This window comes from Pinus tabuliformis, chromosome 9 (genome assembly GCF_031772625.1).
Source record: "Pinus tabuliformis cultivar Carrire ecotype Pingquan chromosome 9, CPIR1, whole genome shotgun sequence".
Lineage (NCBI taxonomy): Eukaryota > Viridiplantae > Streptophyta > Pinopsida > Pinales > Pinaceae > Pinus > Pinus tabuliformis.
In genome coordinates this window covers 1,852,872,080-1,852,898,014 of record NC_142307.1, presented here as the reverse complement: position 1 = coordinate 1,852,898,014, position 25,935 = coordinate 1,852,872,080, and the positions used below count along the sequence as shown (strand labels likewise).

Sequence of the window (25,935 nt, the reverse complement as noted above, 5' to 3'; positions counted from 1 at the left end):
ATCAAAGGACAAAAAGAATAAAAAGGTAAAAAAAAAAGATGAAAAATATGAAACCCATGAAAAGAAAAGACCATGAAAGTGTGCAAGTCAAAATGCCACTACTATTTATTTTTTTTGCAAAATAAATGATTGTGTGCAGCTTGTAATCTTTGCCACAATCCATGATAGTCAAAATGTTTAAACTTGGCTATTTCATGTTTTAAATTTCATGCTGATAGATAGAGAATGAAAATCTGACCAAACAGTGTAATCTTGGCAGATAATTAGATTAGGTAGAGTGAATAAAAGGAGCTCAATTGTTTAACTTGAGCCCTTGGATGTAAGAAGGTTAGACTTAGTTAGATTACTATTATAAAAGAAAAGAAAAATGTTTTGATAAGGGTTTTCCAGCTTAAGGGCACCCTAATAAAGAGAAGTAAAAATGGTAGGATGAGTAGATGGGTAAGTAGTAGAAAGGTTGCAGAATTGTGATGATTGTTAAACAAAAGCATATTTATCACCCTCATCATGAAAAATTCCAAGTATGAATGAGCAATTGGGCATGCATTAAGCTTACAAAGTCAACTGATTAATTTCCCCATTCATTTCACCGTTAAATTTACTAATTTCCCATAAGCAAAGTCTTAAGTACCCAAAATCTTAAGTCAAAGGGGATCAGAGCATTTCTTTGACTTCTGGAGGGACGAGACCCTTGGCCCAATGACTTATAGGTCCTAAGTACTAAAATTACCCCCACAAACATTACCCTCCTTCACTCTCCCTCATCACCCCCAAGAAAATCCCTTTTCCTAAGGTAAAACACCATTTTTCCTAAGGAAAAGCCATTACCCCCAAGTAAACCCCTTTTCCTAAGAAAACCCACAAAAATAACACTAAGCCTAAGTTATAATGTGTTTATACAAAGCCAATGAATTATAAATGTACATTGTACTTAGCGCTAAATCCATTTACCGCTTTCATTCATATTAACTTTTAATTTTATTTATATATTAAATCCCAAAAATAACCCTTTCCCCTATGTATTTAATAAATCCCTTTAATGATAATATCATGTCCCCGAAGTTTGTAATATAAACTTTATAAATAAAACCCTGACAAACGACGTAAATTAATTGATTTGCAATTAATTAAAAAGTCAAACCTTTCACCAATAGAATTACTCCCGATCCCTTAACCCCCACCTTAACCCTGAATTAAATTAAAACCACTATGTTTAATTGCCCGCCGGGACCTCCCACTACCATCTGTGCATTTCCATTAACCGATCGCTGCCCGATCTTCCCCCTTCAAATCCAACAATCCACGTTGACTTCGCACGGGCCCAAAACATGAACCTTACCCGCCCGAGCAGGGTTGTTTTCCCTTGGGCCCCCGAGGCTAGGTGGCGCCCGATGAGTGGAATTGGGCGGCCTCCACCCAAAACCACCCAGCGCTCATAAGCGGTATGAAATAAACTGCAAACTGCCTCCTGCTAAAATGCCAAACTATCACGTCACCCCTGCTAAATGCCAAAAGTGCCATTATTTCCTTAACACCCACCAAATATTGACTTTGTTAATAAAGCCAAAAATTCAAAATTATTTGTTTTATTGTGAAAACAGACTCCAGACATCCATGCACGCAGCTGTAGAACGTCCAACCGCCAACCTACTTCCATTCGCCAGCTTGAAGAAGCCACTGAACATAAAGTCCACCCTCAAGTTCACATAGACCTTCTGCAACCGTGCAGAGGCGCCTATCAACCTGTTCAGAGACAATATTCCCAAAATTCCAAGTATTTTATCCAAATTCACTGGAAACCTTGTCTCAGTTCTGAAGTAGTTACTTGCATTGCTTGGAATTAATAAGAAATTAAGTGAAATAACTGCATAGCGACCCAAGACTACTCTGTATTGGAACCCAGTTGCCCTAATTGACTGAAAAACCCTTTTTCCCCATTCTTAAATCCACAAGAACTAAGAATGGCCACTCCAATTGCCATGGATGTCCGACCAGTTTCAACTCCCCATCTAGATTTAGACCATCTCCCTTTGGTGGACAAAGATTTCCAAATCAAGGACACTATTGTCCTTGAATCCCCTTTGAAACTACACTACAAATACAGAGACTTATTTCTTAATCATGCTGACCAAATTGGGCTTTGGGAATCCAATTTGCCCAAGTACCAGTTCCCAGAGGTGCATATCTTCCCTGAAATTGTCCATTATTGCCATACCAATTACAGCCCCAGTCAAAGAGCAGTGATGTCTCCAAACCAGGATGTACTCTTTACCATCACTGCTGAATCCATCAATGAAATGCTTCAATTACAGCTTGGACAAAACCTCACCCCTCTGTCAATTGGTAATCTACTGAACCAGTTCCCCAATCTTACTACTGGAAAAATAGCTGAAATGTTTCAGACTTTCATTAGGAAAGAGGAACATATCCCAAAAGACCCCCCTCCCTATGTGGCCACCATATTTTCCCCATTTGGCCAAGATATTGTAACCATGATTTCCAGAGTGCTAGGATACACTACAAGTGAATATATTGATGAAATCATTTTAGCCTTCATGTCTATCTTCACTCCAGGACAACCCCCTACCATCATTTATGATTATGCCAAATTCATAGCAGACAAAATGCATGATCAATTCTTGAGAATGAGTAATGAAAGAGTGTTTAAGTATTCTTCAGTTTTGTACCACCTTTTCTTATACTATCAAGTTGACAAGTTCCCATTCACTCTCCAAAAACTTGACACTAAAGGTCATCCTAGGTCAATAATTTTTTGGACTGCTTTGATACATAAGCATGATTCCCCATATCCATACACAGATTTCATTGATCTTTTTGTACATCCAGTAGTGACCATGCTGCTAGGAAGTCCTCCTCCAAGAATCAGTTCAGACATCAGGAGGATCTTGCAGCTGTCAAAACAACACAAAGTGGGAGATTGGTACTTGTAACAAAATCCCACAGAAATCGGGATCTATGGCTATCAATTGGCCCCATATAAACTACCCAAATACCTCCCAATGAGGTTATTTGCTCTGGAGTACTACAGGCAGATGATCAATTCAGATGAGGTACATTTTATTAAAGCCAAAAAGAAGGCCCAGCTCAGAATCAAATATCAACTAGGCCCCTTTGTATGTAATAGCAGAGAAGTTGGGAGAGAAGCAGAAGAAATCCTTCAGAGACTCAAACTAAAACAAAGCTTCATGTGGATATATGATCCTTGTGACTTCATATGCAATAGAAGACAAAAAAACAAGTTGGCTCCCTACATTCACCACCAAATCCGTGAGATAGAGAAATATGAAAATCAGATGGAATGGGTGGAGAATACTTTAGTGGATAGGGATAGTACTGGAGTAGAAGTTGAAAATACACTAATTGATCTAGAGAAAAGGCTTGATGAAGGTTCTCTCCTATAGGTGCCAGGAGAATCTGAAGCACAAGGAGAATCACAGGCACACAGTGAACAACAAAGGAAGAAGAGTCCTAGGTGCAAGAAGAGTCAGAGCAACCAAACTTATTAGAAGAGCTAACTCAAACAAGTATATAACAGCCCACTATGAGTACTTCCCCTAACTTTCAAACTCCTCTAAATGAGGAAAAGAACCTCAAAAATAATAGGGAGGAGGCCACTACATCAGGCAGATCAACCATACAAACATATGCACAAACTAGCTAGGTCGAAAGGCAAAGGTTGAATCCTGTCTTTGAACAGGAGTTTACAGAAGAAACAATAATGGCTTCCCGTATAAATAAAGAAAGAAGCAGGCATGCTATTCCCTCTAGAGGCACACAAGAACCTTCAACATCACAAACTCAGATGTTGGAAAGACAACAGAGTGTTGAAATGTGCTCATTTAGGATGCCAGTAGACAAAGATCAAGATATCAGAGAAAGGTACAAGGACATCAAAGCTAGGAATGAGAGTCTAAAGGCCCATAGTTATGCACGGTACCTCAATATGGCACCTACCAACCAGACAAGGCTGATGTCATCCTATGATGAGAAAGAAGGAAAAATGCATATGACATTCATAAAGCCTACAACACAACAACCAAGATCAGCAGCTGACGTCCAGAAGATAGATTTTGAAGTACTAGCAAAGGACATACATCCTATTGACCAGATTGAGTTGCACAAATAGATAGGGGAGATGATTTACTCCACCTTGACAGGGAAAGCCATCACAGCCCACCAATTGTAGAACTCCTTGAATAATATATCAGCTCAGTTCCAATTGGAGAAGTCCTCTTCATAGGCAAAGGCAACCAGAATCAATTCGTTAGAGGACTTAATCATTGAGTTGGGACACGATCCCAAAGATGTGAAGGCCACTGAAAAACTGATCAAGAAGAAGAATGATGACATAGCTGCTTTGAAGAAGCAACTCAAGATTCCACCATTGCATCATCCACAAACAACAAAAGTCCTGGAAACACAAAAAGGACAAGAAGAGCTTATGGACTTGGTCCTCAAGTTAAATGACCAGTTGAAAGAAACAAAGAAAGAAATGGACACATTGATTTAGTCCAAAAAAAGTGAACTAGCCACCACTTCCACAATTGCCATTCCCACAGTCACAACTGCAGTTCCCTTAGCACTGGCAGCATCCTTGGCACCAACAACTCCACGTGAGTCTACAATAGCAGGTAGCTCAACAGAAAAGACAACATAGTTAGTGAAAGCCATGGAGGAGATGTCCATCCAGGCAACAAATCTTAAGAGACTTAAGGAGAAAGTGGAAAGCCTAGAAACTGACTGCAAGCTTGCCCAAATACAACAGAAAGAAGAAGCACAGAAAGCCCTAAGGATGGGTGAGAAGATAAAGGTCCTCGAAAAAGATTTAACTTTGCAAAAGCCAGTAGGACATACTAAGGAGATTCTCTAGGCCAATATCATTCTCTGTCAATGATATTTGGCCATCAATTCAAGTAATATTCGAGCAAATAGAATTAGTGAAAGTGGCCACCGAAGCAATACAAAAGGCAGAGGAAGACCTAGGAGACCAACCTAAGGATGCTAATCGACTAATCAAATTCTTAAATAGCAAGAGCTAGCATGAACTAAATGAGCTCGGTGTGGAGGACAGAACTGAAGCCATAATTAAGATCAAAAAGGTTCTTTCTAAAAGAAACCTTATGCTTAACGTGGATGAAAAATGTCGTGACATGCAGGTTGGCATTGACAGATTCATGACAAAATTTCAAATTTTGAGGGAGAAAGACCTTCCAAGTCCCATGGTCATCCATGACAAACTTATGACCCAATTGGACTACGTTGACAGATTAAAGAAATTATCTAAGGAACAGGTAAGAACTTCAGGAGTCAAAGCATTTCCAACAGGGAAAGTATTATATGATACTTTAGAAAATCTATTTTTCCTAGAGCATGAGGTGAAACATCTATTTGTCACCAAACCAAAATTTGCCAAATACACTGAGGCAGACGAGACATATAGAAATATTCTCAAGGTAAAGTTACCTAAAGATGAATGGTGGGAAAAAATGATAGATTTACTATAAGTTACCACAGTAAATCTAAATGGCAGCCAGATGAAACAGGTAAACAGTGTCAAAGAGTAACAAGTTAAAGAGTATTAGTTAAAAACCGAAGACAAAGATTATTCTAGCATACACATATCAGCCAGCCTAAAAGGGCTCAATTTCAACTGCAACAGCCAGCACTACCACAATAAGAGGGACAACATGATGTAGTTTTCCATCTATCTCTATCTTCATGCTTGAATATATTTTGATTTCCTAGATTAATTCTCAAACTATTATGAGATATTTTGTAATATCTTGTGTATAAATACTTCACATTTCGAAGTATTTAGGGTGGATTCAAAGACATTTCTATAGACACTTTCCTATTAATTTAAAGTGTTGTTGTATCAAGACTAGATTCGCTTGCTGGGTCATGGAATATGGCTCAGACATTTCACAGGATTCTTGTGTAAAGAGAAAATCAAATAAGTATTTTCTCTCATGTTTATTATTGTTTTTTCTTATGTTTATTAAGAATCATATGTATTTCTATGAAATCTGAATGGTAAACTAGGAATGATATTTCAAAACTGGCTTTAATGCTCTTTGTCTTGACTTTTTGCATTCTCAATGTTTTCTGCTAAACTATCTTAGTTAGGGAATTCTTAAATGCTCCCTTAATTCCGTAGTTTTCCCCCTCGGTCTATAGTAAAGGATTCTTAGTTGTCCTTTTCTCATGATCACCTCCTACTCTTCATCCTAATCTTAGTCTAAGGATTCTTCATTGCCCTTTCACCTTGGTTAGGACTATCTCATCCATTGAACCTGAAGATTTGCCTTTTGCTTTGCTAGCCTGCCCTGTGAACACTCCCTTTAATGATATGGTCCAGTTAAGCCGTCCTTTGATTGACTCCATAGCCCAATGGCTTGAAGGCCTTGCTCTATCCATCTATTCCTAGAACTCCACCACCCAGCCAAAATAAAAAACTTATGAACACTACGAACTAGCCTAAAATCCTACCCAAAACAAAGTTAAATTATAAAGATAGAGCCTTCTCTAGACTTAGGTTGGCTAGAACCTAAGTATAAAAGATTAGGTTTTTGGTTACCTCAAATTATTCCTTCTTTTGATAGCTTCTAGGGAAGACTTCTGAGTGATAACATAGTGGCGACCATATTGGGGAATCAAATCCTCAGTCTTAATAAACCTTTGAGAAATTTCAAATCTTTATTTCAAGCCTCTTGAAGGATTTATTAGAAGTTGTTTATAAAAATCTCATAAAAAGAAAGTAACTAGAAAAGTTTGAAACTCTGGCTTCAAGGAGAACTCACTATACTAGGGCCAACCCAGATCCAAACCCTCCCCAAGTATTTGATAATCCTAATATGATTTCAGGAATATCCAAAATACAAGAAAGTTCATTCAGTCCTACACTTTCAATTAAAGTAGATTCCTACCTGATGAGTGGTTGTTTTTAGAAGACCTCCCCTTTGATGAGTCTTTTGACCTTTCCCTATTTAGAACTAGGTCTGAGAGTGCACTTGATGACATAGTTCTAGATCCAGAATTTACAGCAGAACTTGAAATCCAAAGGGAAAACTTGTCAATTGATCAATACATTCTAAATTCCCCTCAGTCATCCCTTACTACTGTTAAGATCCCTGAGCTTTCTGAAACAATTTCAACTTCCTTTAGTTCACCATTATTCCCTTCCATCTCTGAAGTTCATTCCTCACCTCCATTTATACCTTCACTTCCCCACCAATGTACCATTACACATCAGTCACCTATCACTCACAGTTCTTCATTACCCACCATATCACCTTCTGGTACCCAAACTCCACTTCTTAGTCCTACACAACTTAGGGCCATGGCAAATAGATATGCCCCTCTTGTGATGCCTGCTCCACGAGGTGCCATGCCACAAGATTACCAGAGAAAAATTGTCCTATTTGATGACACAGGGCCCTACACAACACAACAACATACAAGAAAGATGTTAGATAATTTTGAATTGCATGAAATTGATATTTGAGATGTCCAAATGAGAATTTTTGGCCAGACTCTAGCTGGCGATGTGAGAACATGGTTTAGATCTTTACCTAAAAATAGTGTTGGAGAGGTAAATCCCCTCTGCGGACAGAGGCGATCCCCACTAGCCCACAATGGGTCTAGCAACAATCAAACAATGCTATCACGCAAGTTCCTAATTGCAAATTAAAGGTGGATTATGAGAGCCTACTTGGATTCCAACGCTAGTGTTGTAGAAGAGTTGACACTCCCGTTCCTTTGCTCCAGCCGTTCACGATCCTCACAATCTTCGTGAATGGACACCTGCACATGCAAAGAACGACACGAATACAAGCATAAAATCCAATAGATGCAATTATATATCGGTCAGAAAAGATATAACTCAAACATCATCACAATGAACAACAAGAATGGAACCATAATGATAGTCATCTATTATTGATAATCAACAAAGGAGAATACAACCATAGTTCTGACGTCAAATCCTCCTTTCGCTGGATGATCAGCTACATATGTCTTGCAATGCTTGTCAGGATTGGGAACAAACCTCTCTCTCTTTGATTATGAATACAAAGAAGACTCTTACAGCGATCTCTCAGACTTCTGACAGTATAATTCTCCCTATGCTAAAAAACTAGCTTGTCAAATGCAACAGAACAAGCTTTTATAGATGGAGGAGGAGGAAGAGATACAATGAATCAAGGCATCCATGGGATTGGCATTATCCTCGAAAAGCTATTATGGATAGAGGAAAGGGAGATACGATGAATCTCGACATCCATGAGATTGGCATTATCCTTAAAAAGATTCATGAGTCGAAAGGAAAAAACCCTCGGGCGTGCGTTTGTTAAAAAGCTTTCCAAAACTCGGTTGGCGCGGGTATAACTCTGAGACAGAGCGCCAACTGGCGCGCCCTCTTTGGAGGATTTCCCCCATTGGCGTGGGTAATACACTGTGGATCTGCGCTAATGGAAAAAGGGGACTTTTAAAGGATATTTTGCAGGAGATGTCCTCAAGGCATATGAAGTCCATACTTAGGGTAACATAATGCAAGTGTTTTCAAGTTATGTCACTTCTCACAGATCCCAGAATGAGTCCTCTAAAGTGCGGGAAAGGGGTAACAGGGACGGTGACAAATGGTGACAAATTACTGTGTAACAGATGCCCCCTAAAGCATGAGGCCCGAGAGAGAGAGGGGTGAAATCCTTTACAAGAACACATGAAGCTGCCACCGGAGAATCTGCATAGAGAGGTACAACTGATAGCCAAGTACATGATATATGTGGTATGGGTGCAGCCATCCATAACAGAGTACATAATAATCTAGATCCAAGGTATGGGCGCAGCCATCCGGTGAGGATCGATGAATAGACTCAGGCATGGTCGCAGCCATCCAATGAATGAGTCATGTAACAATAATCCACAAAATCGCAGCCTGGATTCCAACAGACAAAATCTAGGGTCTTGCGCTCCATCTCGACCCGAACAAAAGTACAAGTTCAAGCATGTGAATACATGAGTTGAAGTCGAACATGCATGAACATCGTCTGATTACCAGTCAATAATGAAAAGTGTTAACAGACGCGAGAGGTACCACCAATAATGACAATGGCCCTCAAGGTACTATAGGTACAATCTATGGCGTGTGAATCAGTGAGCTGGCGTCGAACACCCGTAGAATCATTCGATCGGAGGCCAATGATGAAAAACCTCACGTCGAACGTGAAGAACCTGCCATTGAGGCATGCAGGCTCCAAGGCACCGGAAGGGAGTCTCTAGATCAGTTTCCTGGATAATGAGCTGAAGTCGAAAGGGAGTGATCTTGATCGAAGGTGGGCCATAGTGTTTCCCACATCATCGACACGAGACAGAGAAAGAATGTTGTGGTGGATTAGAATTATGTGAGCTATCAGAGGGAGGTTGTTATTCTGTAGAGGTCAACTTCTCTTGAACATATCGGCGGCACGACAGTGGACTTGGCAGTATTTGACATCAATGGATCAAAGGTCATGGTGACGAGGCAATGAGAAAAAGAGAGGTCAAACAGGATCACCCAAATCCACGGAGGCAAGTGAAAAATGAGATGAGATGTCCCCACCCAGACACGAAAGCAGACAAGTGCCATGTTCAAGAGCGACATACAGCCGACACGATAATAATTATGGTTCCATTTTCCCCACCATTTCTGGCGAGTACCCTAGTTATTTTTATTAACAAGCTTGACGGGGATAGCATATGCTTGTAAAGTGTCATCTCGACGGACTCCAATGTCATCAAGTTTTTAACGAGTCTGACAGAGGAAGAACTCAGCGTCTTTTCATGTTTAGAAAGTTTGAAAAAACAGCAGAAAAGAAAACTCTAAGGGTGTCCTTTTTCGTGAAGTTGTGTCTCTCGAGCCCGAAAAAGTGTAAAACAATGCTCGAAAGAACCACCCGACCATTACGATCGAGGAGTAATTTTCATGAGTAGTGATTTCGACCTAAAAAAGTAAAAAAGCGATCGAAACCACGTCATTTCGTAACCGTTAACGAACCTGAAATGACAAGGGTCCGACGATCTTTTCGTTTTTACACAGTCGGAAAAGAGTTTAAAGATGACCGCCTCTTATTTATGTTTAATGAGTCAAGAGGGATAACTCGACAATCTTTTCATGTTTAGAGAGTCAGAAAAGGGCTGAAAGATGACTCCACAGTGACTTTTTCATGTATTTACCGAGTCCGAAAAAGTATAAAATACAACTCGTTTCACCATCGAAGTTCCGTAAAAGACCTGTCGCTGCACAAAAAGCAAGCGTAAAATCCATTTTTGACCAAAGATATATTAAAATATTCAAAAAGTAACTTTTCAATCCTAAGTATAAGTCAAAAAGTTATAAATATGGTGAAAATGGTAAAAATAGAATTACTTTTACTTTTTACCTCTTTGAAGAGTAGCAGTGGTCCGTTTGGGGAGTGAACTTCAGACGGTGATTATGGCCAATCCGTGCAACCATTCGGGATTTCATCGGTTCCAGGTAAGAGGCGCTTCCCTTGGCTCCATTTCCATACATTTTTTAATGCATTTTGCTTCTTGATTGGCCTTTGCAAGGGGAATTTCAAAATTTAGGGCTTTGCCCATTGGCGCAGGTATCCGACACGGACCCGCGCTAATGGGGCGATTTTTCTAAAAGGGTCGCGCTCATCCAACCGCTCAACTCAATTTTTCGTTTAAGATTTCCCAACACATTTTAAATCTAACTGGATTATAAGCTTACCAGTGATCTAATCATGATTTATATGTTTTTGTGGATGCAGAGAAGTAGGCAAAATGGTAGTAGAATGGAAGGAACGAGAACATGATGCCGATGATGCTTTGGCCCTTGAGGATGAAGGGTGCATGAATGCCCTAAGGGACTGTGGGCTTAAGAAATTCTTTCTTACGCCTTACTTGCGCGCTCAGCCCGAGCTACTACAATTCATAATTGATCTGTGGGATGTTGATGACCAAGTGTTCCATTTACGGGACCAAGTGCTGGGGCTCGATGTGTCTGATGTCTACTTCATCACGGGGTTGTCACGGAGAGGGGTGAGGCCTATTTTGACCGGGAGTAGACCTTCCGGGGAGAAGATGACTGAAGTTCGAGACCGAGTGTGCCCAGGGGCACAATTTGGAAGGAACAGTGCAAAGGTGGATATTCCCACCGTTCCGGACTTGATTCTCAGGGTGATACTGTTCACCATTACTCGAGCTGCAGGGGTGCAGGCACCCCATGAGGCGAGCAAAAACCATCTTCTATTAGCCACAGAATTCCTAAATCCTACCATCTTTGACTGGGCCACCGCAGTGACTACTAAAATCAAGAGGCAACTTACAAAGTGCAAGCGAGGAAAGGTAAAGCAGTTTGGGTATGGCTCGATCGTGGTATCGTTCTTCTTGGAACGATTACCAATTTTTCAGGGACAGGGAGCTATAGTGGCTGATCCTTTGCCACGAGAGCCTAGGATGGCTCGCTGGGCAGCACTGATGCCCAGGGGAGGAGGGGACCAGCAGATGTCCTGGAGGCCCGAGTTCTTTATATGGCTCCACCGTCAGCTGATTGTGGTGGAGGATTGGCCATACGCAGGGACTGACTTCATGGGAGACCGAGATCTCCCACTGTCGGAGGGAGAGGAGTGGGACGAAGAGCTGGGTAAGATCTCTTTTTGTTTTTTAATGTTTTATATGTTTTTTTTTTTTTTTTTTGGTTAATACATGTTTGTCCTAACAACAATTGTATATACATGCAGATGTTGGCCTAGAGCGACCAGTTGGCATGTCTCCCATCACTCGGAGGAACCAGCCCACAGCCGACCCTCAGGAAGACGTTGCCGAGGGGGATGAACTTATTCAAAATCTCAAGGGACTCGCCCGAGGGATTCTTGATTACGTTAGACTGGGAGATATGCCACTAGCATACCAGAGGCACACAGTGGGGGTGCCTAATCGTTTCCATCGTCTGTTGAGATGCTTGGTGTGTGCGGTGTTGTGCTATCATGAGCACCATCGGGACTAGACTCCTAGGTTTCTTTTTCATGCATATTTTTTGAGAGACATGTCGTCTCCGGATGTATTTGAGAGGAACATGTATTATTTTTTGAACTATATGATGCACGTGGTGCAAACATTGCGACACACACATATATATACATATGCCTATTTCTATGGTTTTATTATTGTGCCTTATATGCTTTCTTGTATGATGTTTTATCTATTACGCAAATGTCTATCTAATACATGGTTAGCCAATGCATCAGTTAATGCGTTCAATTGTCTTGGAATATGCTGATATGTAATGAAATCAAAGTTCCTTTCTAACAATCTCACACGTAAATACAACCTTAGAATACGATGGTCTCTAACGGAATATTTCCCGTTGAGCTGGTGGACGACAAGTTGAGAGTCTAGGTTCACTATCAATGCACAAATGCCGAGGTTAATTGCTTCAACAAGTAGTTCAATTACAGCACAATATTCGGCGACATTGTTAGTGGTACGACCCAAACACACACCTTGAAGATCTATCGGCTCGCCATAAGGATCATAGATCACCCACGCCGCAGAGGACAAGTTGCGAGTACTGCGGCAGGCAGCATCAGCGAAACCAACATAAGGTGTATCAGACATCTGCAAAAGAAGCGAAAGACACAATAAGTGGCAGTCACGCCTTCAAAACAAAAACACACACACACACAACACACCTGCTAAAGTACATGTATGTACAAAACAAAGTGTACAAGCATCATGCATAGTACTCTTTCACGTACAGCCCGTTTCGGGGCTTCTCGAGAGGATTCCTTTCATAGTCAATTAGCTCGTAGGCCCCTTTTTGCAAAACTTTCTTGACAATATAGGGACCTAGCCACATAGGCTCGAGTTTTCCTGCCCCCAGTTTATCGTTTGCTTGATCATATAGCAGGACTAAATCTCCCTCAACAAAAGAACGTGGATGGACAGTCTGATCGAAGTGAGTCTTGACTCGCTTCTTTTGTGCTTCAATGGCCAAAGAGGCTAGGCGACGGGTCTCATCTAGCCGTTCCAGGTAAAGAAGGCGTTCTTCTAGCGGAGTAGTGTTGGGAAGTAGTTCGACGACCAATTTTAATGAAGGGATTTCACACTCGATTGGAAGGATAGCCTCCAGTCCATAAACTAGTTGAAATGGAGTGAAACCAGTGGCATCCTTCACGGGGGTTCGGTAAGCCCACAAGGCAGGGAACAACATCAAATGCCAGTTAGACTTATGCATGCCAATGGTACGCTGAAGCATTGTAACCAAAATCTTGTTGATAGCTTCAACTTGGCCATTGGCCTGAGGGTAGTATGGAGTCGAACTATCGTGCCGTAAACCCTGCTGGGTTGTTAGTTCCGTCATCATATGATTACAGAAATGCTTCCCGTGATTAGTGACGATGGCTTGAGGGACGCCGAATCGCGAGATAACATTGTTGAACAAGAATTGCGCCGCTGTGTGACCATCTTCAGTTAATGTGGGCATCGCCTCGGCCCATTTAGTGAAGTAATCAACAACAACGATAATATACCCATACCCCCCGACCGAGCGAGGGTTACAGGTCGTATAATCAATGCCCCATTTTGCAAAAGGGCCGACGGTGACAACAGGGTGCAATGGAGCGGGAGGCACTCGCATCTTCTGCTTGTATATCTGGCACTCATGACAAGAGCGGATGGCAAGAATGCAATCCTTAAAGATAGAGGGCCAAAAGTAGCCAGCACGAAGGATTTTTTGGGCAGTGGCATATCCGGACATGTGACCACCACAGGCGCTAGAGTGGCAGTCATTCAAAACATGCTCAGCTTCCTCGAGAGTTAGAGATCGGTGGAGAACAGAGTCGGTGTCGAGGCGGTATAGTGTATCCCCAATAATACGGTATGGTTGAGACTGATGACGAATCCTTCGCCAAGCGTCTTTGGACACGCCGGGGCGAAAGGAGGACGTTTGCAGATATATGATGATATCCCCGTACCAGGGATCGAGGGTGCTAATGAGAAACAAAGTCTCATCTGGAATATGATCCTCTGAGTGAGAGGGCGGGGAAGAAGATGGCAAAGAGCAAAGTAACTCAGCGAATACAAGGGATTTCTTGGACTTGGCAGTGGTAAATTCCAAGTCGAACTCTTGGAGGATGACAATCCACTTTGAGTACTTGCCCCCCAGCAACTAGCATGAAAAAATGTACATCATGGGGTTACAATCAGAAATCACGGTGGTAGTGCGCAGTAGAATGTAGTAACGGAAGCGTTGGACAGCACAAACGACGGCCAAAGCCAACTTCTCGACATAAGAATATCAAGTTTCCATGTCTAAAAGGTTGCAGCTGAGATAATATACAACATGCTCAGTGTCATCATCGTCAATTTGGATGAGAACCATGTCGATAGTGGTGTCGGCGGCAGCCAAATACAGAGTATAGTCGCGATGATAGTTCGGAGGACGCAACAATGGAGTGGAAACAAGGAGACCCTTGAGATGCTCAAAAGATTCTTGAGCGATGGTATCCCAATGGAAAGGGACGTCTCGCTTTAGCAACCATGTGAAACCTTTAGCCACCTCAGCATAGTTTGGAACGAATCGTCTCAGAAAGTTTGCTTTACCCTGCAAGCTTTGCAATTGCTGTAAAGAAGCAGGGCAATGAAGATTCACAATAGCCTCAACTTTAAGGGGATCCAAACGGATGCCCTCTCGGGAGACGATAAACCCGAGAAGTCAGCCCGATTCAACGCAGAAGACACATTTGTGAGGATTAAGTCTGATACGGTAGTGTCGACAGCGAAGAAAGATATCGCGAAGGTGAGTAGGGTGGTCCTCACGTTTAGCTGAATGAGCTGGTAGATCATCCAGGTATGGTTGTACAATGTGGCAAATGTCATGAAAAGCGTAAGACATTGCACGTCGGAAGGTAGCACCGGCATTTTTGAGACCGAAAGGGAGCTTCTTATAAGCAAAAGTGCCCCATGGACAGATAAAAGCGGTCTTGTGTTGATCAGCGGGGGCAATATTGATCTGGTTATACCCAGAAAAACCATCCATAAAAGAGTACATTTCGCTTCCGGCACACTCGTCAATAATTTGATCAATGAACGGTGTGGGGAAATTATATTTAGGACAGGCCCGATTAATATCACGATAATCGACACAAACACGGATGGTACCCTATTTTTTATTCACAGGCACGATGTTGGAGACCCAATTTGTGAGTGGGATAGGGTAAATAAAACCAGCTTTAAGAAGTTTTTCCACTTTCGCCTTAATGGCTGCAGCCTTGCGGGGGTGTACGGGGTGTAAACGTTGACGAACAGGCTTAGCACCTGGATACGTGAGTATCTCATGCACCACTATGCTAGGATCAATGCCGGGCATTTCTTCGTAGGACCATGCAAAGACGTCACGAAATTCGCGAAAAAGATTGGTATAGAGTTGAATCTCCTTCAGAGTACAAGTGACTCCAATGTGAAGATGTTCAACAATCCCTGGTTTCACAGAGATGTCGATAGGCTGGATTTGCATGATGTTCGCCATATTTCCTTCAAAGGACACTTGATAAACTTGGATAGGTGTTTGAGGGGTTTGAAATGGGAGACAAGGAGCAAACCGCTTGAGACAAGTAAGCATATCCTGATGGGCAGGGAGAAATGAGGAACGATGGTGAGAATCATGCCAAGGAGGTTCCTCGAGAGACACAGTCTCGATAATGGCTTCGTCAGAAGGGAATATTTCTTTTAAAGGGTCCGAAGAAGTCTCATCTCCAAGCCATGAGGATGGAGCGAACGAGTTGGGAACCTTGCTCGAAGGAGCAGGTTCAGGAGAGGGAGCCGATGCAGCAATGATTTCGACGTAGTTGAGCTCGGCAAGACTCAACGGCATCTCATCGCCCCAAGATTCTACTTGATCAGTGGGAGGGAGGATCCACGGATCAGAACGAACAGTAATCATATTGACGGAAGCGACGTTAGGAGGTGGGAGCGGAAAAACACCCATGAGGGCGGGATCTTTAAAAAGCCCGGCTCCCAGACTGTCATATGATTTGGAGGTATGCTCCACAAAAGGGATGTTGCCTTCAAAAGAGGAAGCAAAGAATGAAAGCTGGTCTACGGTAACAATCTTCCCTTGATGAGGGAAACGGATGATACGAAACAAAGATGAAGCTACAGCTTGCATTGCGTATGTCCAGCTACGTCCGAGAAGGAGGTTGTAGGTAAGATTAGCATCAACAACTTCAACTTCCATCTCAACCTTCTTCCCTTACAAAGAGATGGGCAAACGTTGGAGTATACCATAGGGACGGGATGCTCTTCCATCAAAAGCTTCCAAGGTTGTGGGGGACTGGATCAGCGTCGGAGAACCAATAGCTTTCCAACAGGCAAGAGACATGATGCAAGTTGAAGCAGCTTCATCAATGAATGTACGACGAATCGTTTTGGAATTAATAATAACCTATATGAGGAATGAAATTTGGTGAGGCAGTCTCGGTGTATGGCTTTCCAAGTCAAAAGTAATCATATCCGAGTCGGCCGGGTCTATGCCACCGATAGCCGATAGCAAGGACTTCCTCTGGGAAGGGCAGCTCTGGAGGACTTCTAAAGCGGACATAGCCGACGGATTCTGAGCTAAGTCCTCAACAATACTATAGTGCTGTGCAGCACGAGCATTTGGGTTGTAAGAAGATTTCTGGAGTACTCCTTTTGGAGGGGGTCAAATAGGCGTCTCAGTGCTAGGTCTCTCGATGTGGAGCGGGCCTGAACTAGATGGAGGAGCACTAGAGGGGACCTCAGGATCTTTCCCGGTAGATGACAGATATTCTTTTGTTTGAGTACTGATGTGGACAGGTATCGTTCCAGCCATAAATACTTGAGAACCAAAGGAAGATGGAGGCTGAGAGGGGTCAGCCACCATTTGAGTTTGTTGCGAGGGAAAGGGTTCTTTGAGCACCGCAGGAGTCCCAGGGGCACCTTTCAACAAACGACTAACTTCGGACCGTCTAGGGCAGTCTTTGGTATAGTGATCATCATGACAGATAAGACAAGGATACTTGGGTTTGCGCTTGGCACCTTCCTCGGGTGGAGGTTGAGGGGAGTCCTGTTTAGGTTGATCTGAATTATTCTTCCATTTTCCTTTCTTTTTTCCTTTCGAGGCTTTGTCTGCCGTGGTGGATTGGACGGCATTGACCTCGGAAGTAATATTCGAATTGGTGTTGGTGGGGCTTTGGATGTTCCTGGTCTCGGGGCATCAGGAAAATAATCATACAATGTACCAGATTGGGAATAAACCAAGTCAAGATACAGAGCGCGCGTGATAGCTTGCTCTTCAGTGACACATGCCCCCATGGCAATGTCACGTGCTATTGGAGGAACGAACGAAGTCATAAACCAGTCGGTAAGAAGTTGGTCGGGAATCCAAAACTTGATCATACGTCGACGCCGTCTCCATTCATGGATATGATCAGAGATATGCGTAGCCGTTGTCTGTCTTAAGGATGTCAGGAGGTGTGTACTTGTTTCATATCGAATGGGAAACTGAAAATGAGTGAGAAATTCCATAGCCAACGAGTTAAAATTCTGAAAGGATCCTCGAGTAAGCTCAATATACCACTTAGCTGCAGAGCCAGTGAGAGTCCTTTGAAAAAGGCGAAGCCGAATCGAATCATCAAGCCACGAATTGGATGAACACCACAAGTGATAGGTCATGACGTGAGCTTGAGGATCTTCATTAGCTTTACCATCGAATTTGGGACAATCACCAGGAATTTTCGTCGGAACCGGAGGCCAATACGGATTATGGAGAATGGGATCATTGGTCAGTTTGGACACATCCGGTAATTCTAAGGTTGCTAAGAAGGGTAACTGAGGGTTGAAGGACATCTGGGGCTGCGGGTAGGATGGAGCACCAGGGTTCCAACCAACTGGCGGTTGCCCCCATGGGCTTTGTCCGGACGGATTTGGCCCCATAGGGTTTTGTCCGTAGGGATTTTGTCCATAGGGATTTTGGTTCTGCCCCCCAGCGTTCCATGGATTACCAAACTGTCCTGCAGGAGCACCATACGGTTGCGGATAATTCTGATAAGGATTTGCCTGCAATTGTTGATAATTTTGAAATGGGGCAAATGAAGGTTGCCCTTGGGGTTGCTGATAACCATAAGGCGGCTGGACTCTGAACTAAGCTTGAGAAACAGGCTGAGTTTGATAGACTAGTTGGGATTGAACACCAACTTGCATTTGAAAACCGAATGGGGCTTGGGGTCCAGCCTGGGGCATAAAACCGGGTTGAGCTTGCGAGACAACAACCATTTGAGTTCCTGGTTGAGCAGCGCCAGAAGGATGTCCTGTAGGTTGGGCTATCTAGCCGGAAGGATGACCTAGTTGATATTGAGGTTGGCCCACCTACCCAGAAGGTTGTACTTGCTGGGGGTGGAGTTGTTGTTGCACAACTGAGGGTTGTCCTGACGGACCAGATGGCCGAGTGGGCTGGGCAGTTGGTTGGCCTGATTGGATTTGAGGCTGGCCGACTTGCCCAGGTGCTTGACTATACTGGATGGTGGGTTGACCATACGGTTGACCAGCTTGTCCAGATGTTGGACCATACTAGACATTAGGTTGGTTTGGGTGAACATACGATTGACCAATTTGTCCAGTAGGATAACCTTGCTGGATACCAGGCTGGCCTTGTTGAACAGAAGATTGACCTGAGTTACCAGAAGGTTGAGCATAAGAGGTGAAAGACGGACCACCAGAGGCCAAAGGTTGTCCCTGAAAGGGTTGTCCTTGTTGGCTCCCAGGTTGCCCTGTGTAAGACTGTTGGTCTTGATTAGGTGGTCCTTGGGATTTCACAGACGATACTTGGCCACCATGATAATAGGTGGGGCCCCAATCAATTGACAACGTGACTGAAATCTCAACAGTCGGTTGAGACGACAAAGGCCTACCAAGATGTCGTAAATACTAGTCATATGGCCCTTCTGCTGGGACATTTGACGTAGGATCAACGACTCCGAATATAGAGGCCGAAGGACCACTGAAAAGGGGGGTCGAAGAAGCTACACATACCGTTGGAATAGTTGGGATTGAGGTAACAGACGTACTATGACTTTGTGGAGTAAAAGGCTTCATGGTGGGAAAGGCGAGTTGTGACCAAATAGAACTCGTGGAGGGAGTCCTAGAAGACATAACATCTTTTAATGCTTTATAGCCTGGAGGTAGTCTCCCAGTAGTAGGGGTGCTACTAATAGGGATAGGTTCCGTTGCGGTGGGAATTTCACCACTCGTCGCAACGGATTCTTCAGTCGAAGTGGGAGATACTTCCTCCATATCGAAATAAAATAGTGGGGCCAAAACACGAGGGGAAGTGTATTCCCAAAAAGGGATACCATATTCAAAAGGTTCCCAAACGGGGTTCCAATGAAATTCGTAAGTGTCGTCGCCTGGAGCACGAGAATTAATCGGTTGTATACTCGGAATAACACGAAGAGTATCACTCACAACCGGTATCTCAGCAAAGGATGAAGATGAAATTGGTAATTCCGCCAGGATGAAAACTTCACAAAATCCTAGGGAAGCTAACGAGAAAGGGCCCTACTCAAACTAACGCAAACAAGATCTAACCGGGTAAATGTGAATCGCGGCCGAATAAATTTTAAGACAAAGGAACTGAACTTGACCTTTTGATGTTTGAAGAGTCGAGAAAAGGACAAAAATATGACTCTAGTCTCCTTCGAATGTTTAGTGAGCCCGAAGTGACAAATGCTCAGGTGAGCCTTTTCTTTTAGGGAGTCCGAAAAGGATCAAATGTGACTACTCTGGAGAACTAGGCAAAGGGTTTACCAGACAATCTGTAAAACTGCATATACACCTTAGCAATCATATGAAAAACAAGGACTTCCCGTACGACAGTCAATCTTCCCGAATGCTGTGTTCAGTGCATTACGGCTTGTAAGGTGGCAAACACGACTTCCTATGGATAAAGGATGATAACCTAGTGGGGTCTCCACATATACTCGATGGTACGTGGGAGCACAAATCCCTGCTAGAACACTATCGAGTCACAAAAGGAGGAATCACCCAACCATGATGTGAAACAATAGTGACTAGGTTTAACGACGTCGGAACACGTCTCTAGCCTACACCTCTAGATGTATGCATTAAGTTCCAATGCATTTTTAGATTCATTCAGTTCATTTTACAGTTGATCTTTGATTAGGTTTCAGTTTCCAGGTCCTACCGTATGTAATCTCTCACAATTTCCTAAATGCAAGCTATATGCCAAAATATATCATTTCATTCGATGAATGCTAACTACGGGAGAGTTGAGATCTTTCAATCAAACAAAATGATCATAAAACAATCAACAATAACTCTAATGCAGCTAATGGCAACAAACAATTTTTTTTTATTTTTAAAAGTGACTAATCGCTAATAACAATGAAAAACTCTAATTTCCATTAACTAATGCAATGCAAAAGAGATTGTTTGTTTTCTTTTCGATGGAAAAATGCACTAAACAAATTTTGAGAGATAATAACAAAGAGTAAAAAGACAAATTTCACTCAATGAAAACACAATCAAGTCCCTGAAACACCAAGACAATCTTTCAAACCAAGAAAAATCACAAAAACCTCAATGAGCTATGTAATCTAAGCCCAAACGAAGCCAAGCGAAATCTAAACGAAAAAGAGGTAAATTGCTCAAAGAACACAATAAAAAGTTTTGACAACCACTAGACAAGTGCAAAAAGTAGCCAAGAAGTCGACTGGACAATCAAAGAACCAAAAACTCCCACGGAAGGCTCGATGCACAAAGCCACTAGATGCCCTAGGGCTGGAATATGAAATCGATGGAAAGAGGCAAACACCCGAAGGATGAAGGTCAAAAACCAGTCAAACAAAGCTCTGACACACTCCAGTAGTTGAAAAAAATGTGACAAGACAGAAATCCAAGCTCAGAAGGCTTCCAAACAAGCAAACTGGAAAAGTTCACAGGCCTGGCGCGACTGTCAGGCTGTAACTCGCACTTTTAAGGGATTAGCGCGAGTTGCTTTTGTGCAACATGCACCCACTGGCGCGACTGTCAGGGAGAAAATCGTGCTAATCAAGTTTGCTGGCTTAAAAATAAAAACAAGCAGTCCACGGCTTGATCAACAGTATCCAGACAGACCAGGTAGCAAGAGAGAACTTAAAAATTCAACCCAGAAAGCTTATGTAAGCAAGCAAAACAAGAGAAAACCAAAGTCCAAGACAAACTCCAAGTTGTTCGGTTCATAAACCGAACAGAAGATTGACTGAAGTGGCGTTGATCTACTTCGCTAATGCAGAGCAATAGCGTTTCGAAGGCTACCTAGCTGTACTTCAGGCTCCGTCCAAAGTTTACAAATCAAACAACAAATAGCTTCTCCAGCAGAGTCGCCAAATTGTTGGAGAGGTAAATCCCCTCTGCGGACAGAGGTGATCCCCACTAGCCCACAATGGGTCTAGCAACAATCAAACAATGCTATCACGCAAGTTCCTAATTGCAAATTAAAGGTGGATTATGAGAGCCTACATGGATTCCAACGCTAGTGTTGTAGAAGAGTTGACACTCCCGTTCCTTTGCTCTAGCCGGTCACGATCCTCACGATCTCCATGAATGGACACCTGCACATGCAAAGAACGACATGAATACAAGTATAAAATCCAATAGATGCAATTATATATCGGTCAGAAAAGATATAACTCAAACATCATCACAATGAACAACAAGAAAGGAACCATAATGATAGTCATCTATTATTGATAATCAACAAAGGAGAATACAACCATACTTCTGACGTCAAATCCTCCTTTGGCTGGATGATCCGCTACATATGTCTTGCAAAGCTTGTCAGGATTGGGAACAAGCCTCTCTCTCTTTGATTATGAATGCAAAGAAGACTCTTACAGCAATCTCTCAGACTTCTGACAGTATAATTCTCCCTATGCTCAAAAACTAGCTTTTCAAATGCAACAGAACAAGCTTTTATAGATGGAGGAGGAGGAAGAGATACAATGAATCAAGACATCCATGGGATTGGAATTATCCTCGAAAAGCTATTATGGATAGAGGAAAGGGAGATACGATGAATCTCGACATCCATGAGATTGGCATTATCCTTAAAAAGCTTCATGAGTCGAAAGGAAAAAACCCTCGGACGTGCGTTTGTTAAAAAGCTTTCCAAAACTCGGTTGGCGCGGGTATAACTCTGAGACAGAGCGCCAACTGGTGCGCCCTCTTTGGAGGATTTCCCCCATTGGCGCGGGTAATACACTGTGGATCCGCGCTAATGGAAAAAGGGGACTTTTTAAGGATATTCTGCAGGAGATGTCTTCAAGGCATATGAAGTGCATAGGTAGGGGAACATAATGCAAGTGTTTTCAAGTTATGTCACTTCTCACAGGTCCCGGAATGAGTCCTCGAAAGTGCGGGAAAGGGGTAACAGGGACGGTGACAAATGGTGACAAATTACTGTGTAACAAATAGTATAGATAGTTTATAAGTATTTTACCAGCAATTTTTAAATAGATGGGAAAAGAAAAAGAATCCTCTACAAATCCTTTCAGAATATGAAAACATCAAGAGAGGACCAAACGAAACAATCCAAGACTATTGTACTAGATTTAACAATGTATACAATGCAATACCAGTCAACGTTAGACCCCCACCTGGCTTAGCTCTGATAAATTTTCCAGACGGGTTTGGCACTGATATGGCATTCCAACAAAGAGAGAGAAATCCTCCAACCTTAGAAGATGTGCAGAGTGTAGCAGTTAGTGTAGAAGCTAATTTGCTAGCAAAAAGAGCTAGAGTTAGGAATGAAAGGAGAGCACCCTTAAAAGATGAAGCCACACCCTTTGACCTTAAAATTGATACTCTAGCCAAAGGAATGGAAAAACTAATGGATAAGATGGAGAACATTGAAAGGAAACCTCACTGGGATAATCAACAGGCACCTCTAGGAAGAAATCCAAACTTTTGAAAGAATCAAAATCAAAACACTGGAAAATATGGACCTGATTAGAAGATTAGGCGAGCTTTTCAAGAAAACTGTGCTAAAACATCCCATTTATAAGACCCTGAACAAGACACACAAATTAACTTAATGGGATTAGATGAGGAGGACACTGTCTTTTTGACTCAAGATGATTAGGAATTACATATGCTTTAGCAATTATAGACTCAATCTAGAGAATCATTTGATTACAAGCAAGGTTATGATTTTGCTATTTTTGAAGTGCACAAATAGTTCAATTTGAGGAGTAAAAAGAACACTAATACTCCTGACCAGAACAAGAAAGCAGTACCAAATCAACCTAAGAAAATTAAAGCAGTTCCAATAACAAAAACTCCCCAAATCTTCTCTAGACCAAATCAAAATCCTTCTGGTCCCACCATTGTAGATATAACCAATGACCAACCCCCTGATAATCAACCATCCACCTCAATCCCCTCCAAGGAGACAGTGGAAGAAACTCCAAACATTATATTAGAAAATCCACTAAAAAAGACTTCAAGTATAGAAAAATAAGAGCAATCTGTTACAAACCTTGCTGTTAAAATTCCAAACACTCAAACAGAGAAATCCCCTTTGCCTTTCAATTTGGGGCCAAAGGTGGCCAAATTGAAGATCTCGGTTCCTTTAACAAAGTTGAAGAAACATGAAACTTACAAATCAAAAATAAGCAAATCTTTAAACTTCGTTGAGAATGAAGACTCTGTTAACTTATTTGATGATCATCCTGAGCTTATTTTCAGTCCTGATGTTAATGAAAAACCCATGGAAGGAGGGATACCACCCTTTTACATTAGCCTTAAAATTCATGATAAAATCCTACACAATGCTATGATAGATTCTGGGGCTTCACACAATCTAATGCCTAAACATGTTATGGAAAAGTTGAACTTAGATATCACTATGCCTTACAAGGACCTGTTTTCATTTGATTCAAGACAAGTAAAGTGCCTAGGTCTAATCAAAGACCTGTGTGTTACCCTAGTACAATACCCTGCTAAGACCATTCTTATGGACATAGTTGTTGTTGACATACCACCTAAATATGGCATGCTATTGTCTAGATCATGGGGGGCCAAACTCCAAGGATCTTTGCAACTTGACATGTCATATGCAAAAATTTCAGTCTTTGGACATCCTAAAAAATTGTACAGAGAGACCCTGATGAAGTATGTAGTGATTAGCCATGAGAGGCCTCAAAAATTTCCTATATATTCCATGCATTCTGACATCGATTCTTTCATTCTGTACAATGCTGAGCCAAACCAAGAAAATACTTCAAACAACATTTCTGCAGAAGTAAAAGAAATTGTAGTTGCAGCAGAAAATCAAATTATCCAAATTCAAGAGTTTTCAGATACAAAAGTTAATCAAGATGCTTTAATCAAAGAAAAATTTGTCCCCCCAGACAGTAAGAATTATGAACATGAAATATTATTGCATCTTTAACTTGATGGGTTAGTGAACAAATTAGGAGCAAGAGCAGGAGTGTGGATTTACAATTTAGAGAATGATTACTCAGAGGGCCATGCCTAGAGACTAAATTTCAAATGCACCAACAACATGGCTGAGTATGAAGCCCTTCTTTTAGGTCTCAAATTGGTTAAAAGGTTAGGATCTATAAGAGTTTATATTATGGGAGATTATGAATTGGTTATCAAACAAATTAATGCTGTATATATGACCAAAGACCCTATATTAAGTTTTTATAGAGGAACAATTGTAGAAATATTGAATACTTTCTTAGAAACTAAGCTTGCAGTTATCACAAGAAAACATAATATGAAGGCTCATAGTTTAGCAATATTTGCCAGCACTTGTAAGTTACCATTTCAACCTAACCATCAGTACACTGCTGAGGTTAGGCACAGAACTACTATCCTTGACAACTTGAAAAACTGGCAAGTGTTTGCTAATGATCAACAAATAAACAATTTTCTAACTGTAGAGGAAGAATTTGTAAATACCAAAATAGATACTGAAATAACATTAGATCTTGATTTGACAAATAAAATAGAGATTAGCAAATGAGAAGATGAAGAGATAGATAGATTCCATCCCACAAAGTTTACAAAATCACGTATTCAAAACCTAAAGCAAGTTGAAATTGAAGAGACAATTAACGAAGATTCTAAGATCATTAATTTCAAAGATAACATTTTTCCCAAAGGATTAACCCCTTTGGAATACTTGTTTGATTCAAATGATATCCCTAGAAAATCGAAAATGGAACCCTTGAAATCCGACATAGAGGAGTGTAACATAGGCTCTGAGGAAGATCCTAAATTGATAAAAAATTAAAATCCTTACCTCCTACTAAAAAAGTAAAATACATAGAACTGCTAAAGGAATTCCAAGATGTCCTTGCTTGGAGTTATGAGGACCTTATGTCCTATGACACCAGCATAATACAACACACTATCCCCATAAAAGAAAACTAGAAACCTTTTAGACAGAAGCTTAGAAGGATTAATCCTATTCTATTCCCTTCTATTGAAAAGGAAATCAAAAGAATGTACGAAGCCAAGATAATAGCACCAATTAGATTCTCTGATTGGGTTTCAAATTTGGTGCCCACAAGGAAAAAGACTAGTGAGATTAGACTGTGTGTTGACCTTAGGAATCTCAATAAAGTTTCACTTAAAGACAATTACCCTCTCCCTAAAATGGATCACATATTACAAAGGGTAGTAGGTTCAACCAGAATCTCATTGTTGGATGGGTTTTTTGGTTATAATCAGATCTTAGTCCACCCAGATGACCAGGCTAAAACTGCATTCACTACTCCTTGGGGCACTTTCATGTATGTGAAGATGCCTTTTGGATTAAAGAATGCAGGGGCCACTTTTCAAAGAGCTATGGATATAGCT

General features: G+C 41.7%; 1 pseudogene; it reads left to right on the top strand.

Moving 5' to 3' along the window:
- Positions 1 to 10,827: 10,827 nt before the first annotated feature.
- LOC149156252 (putative pectin methyltransferase QUA3) overlaps positions 10,828 to 25,935 on the top strand; it is a 114,543-nt pseudogene continuing 99,435 nt past the window's right edge.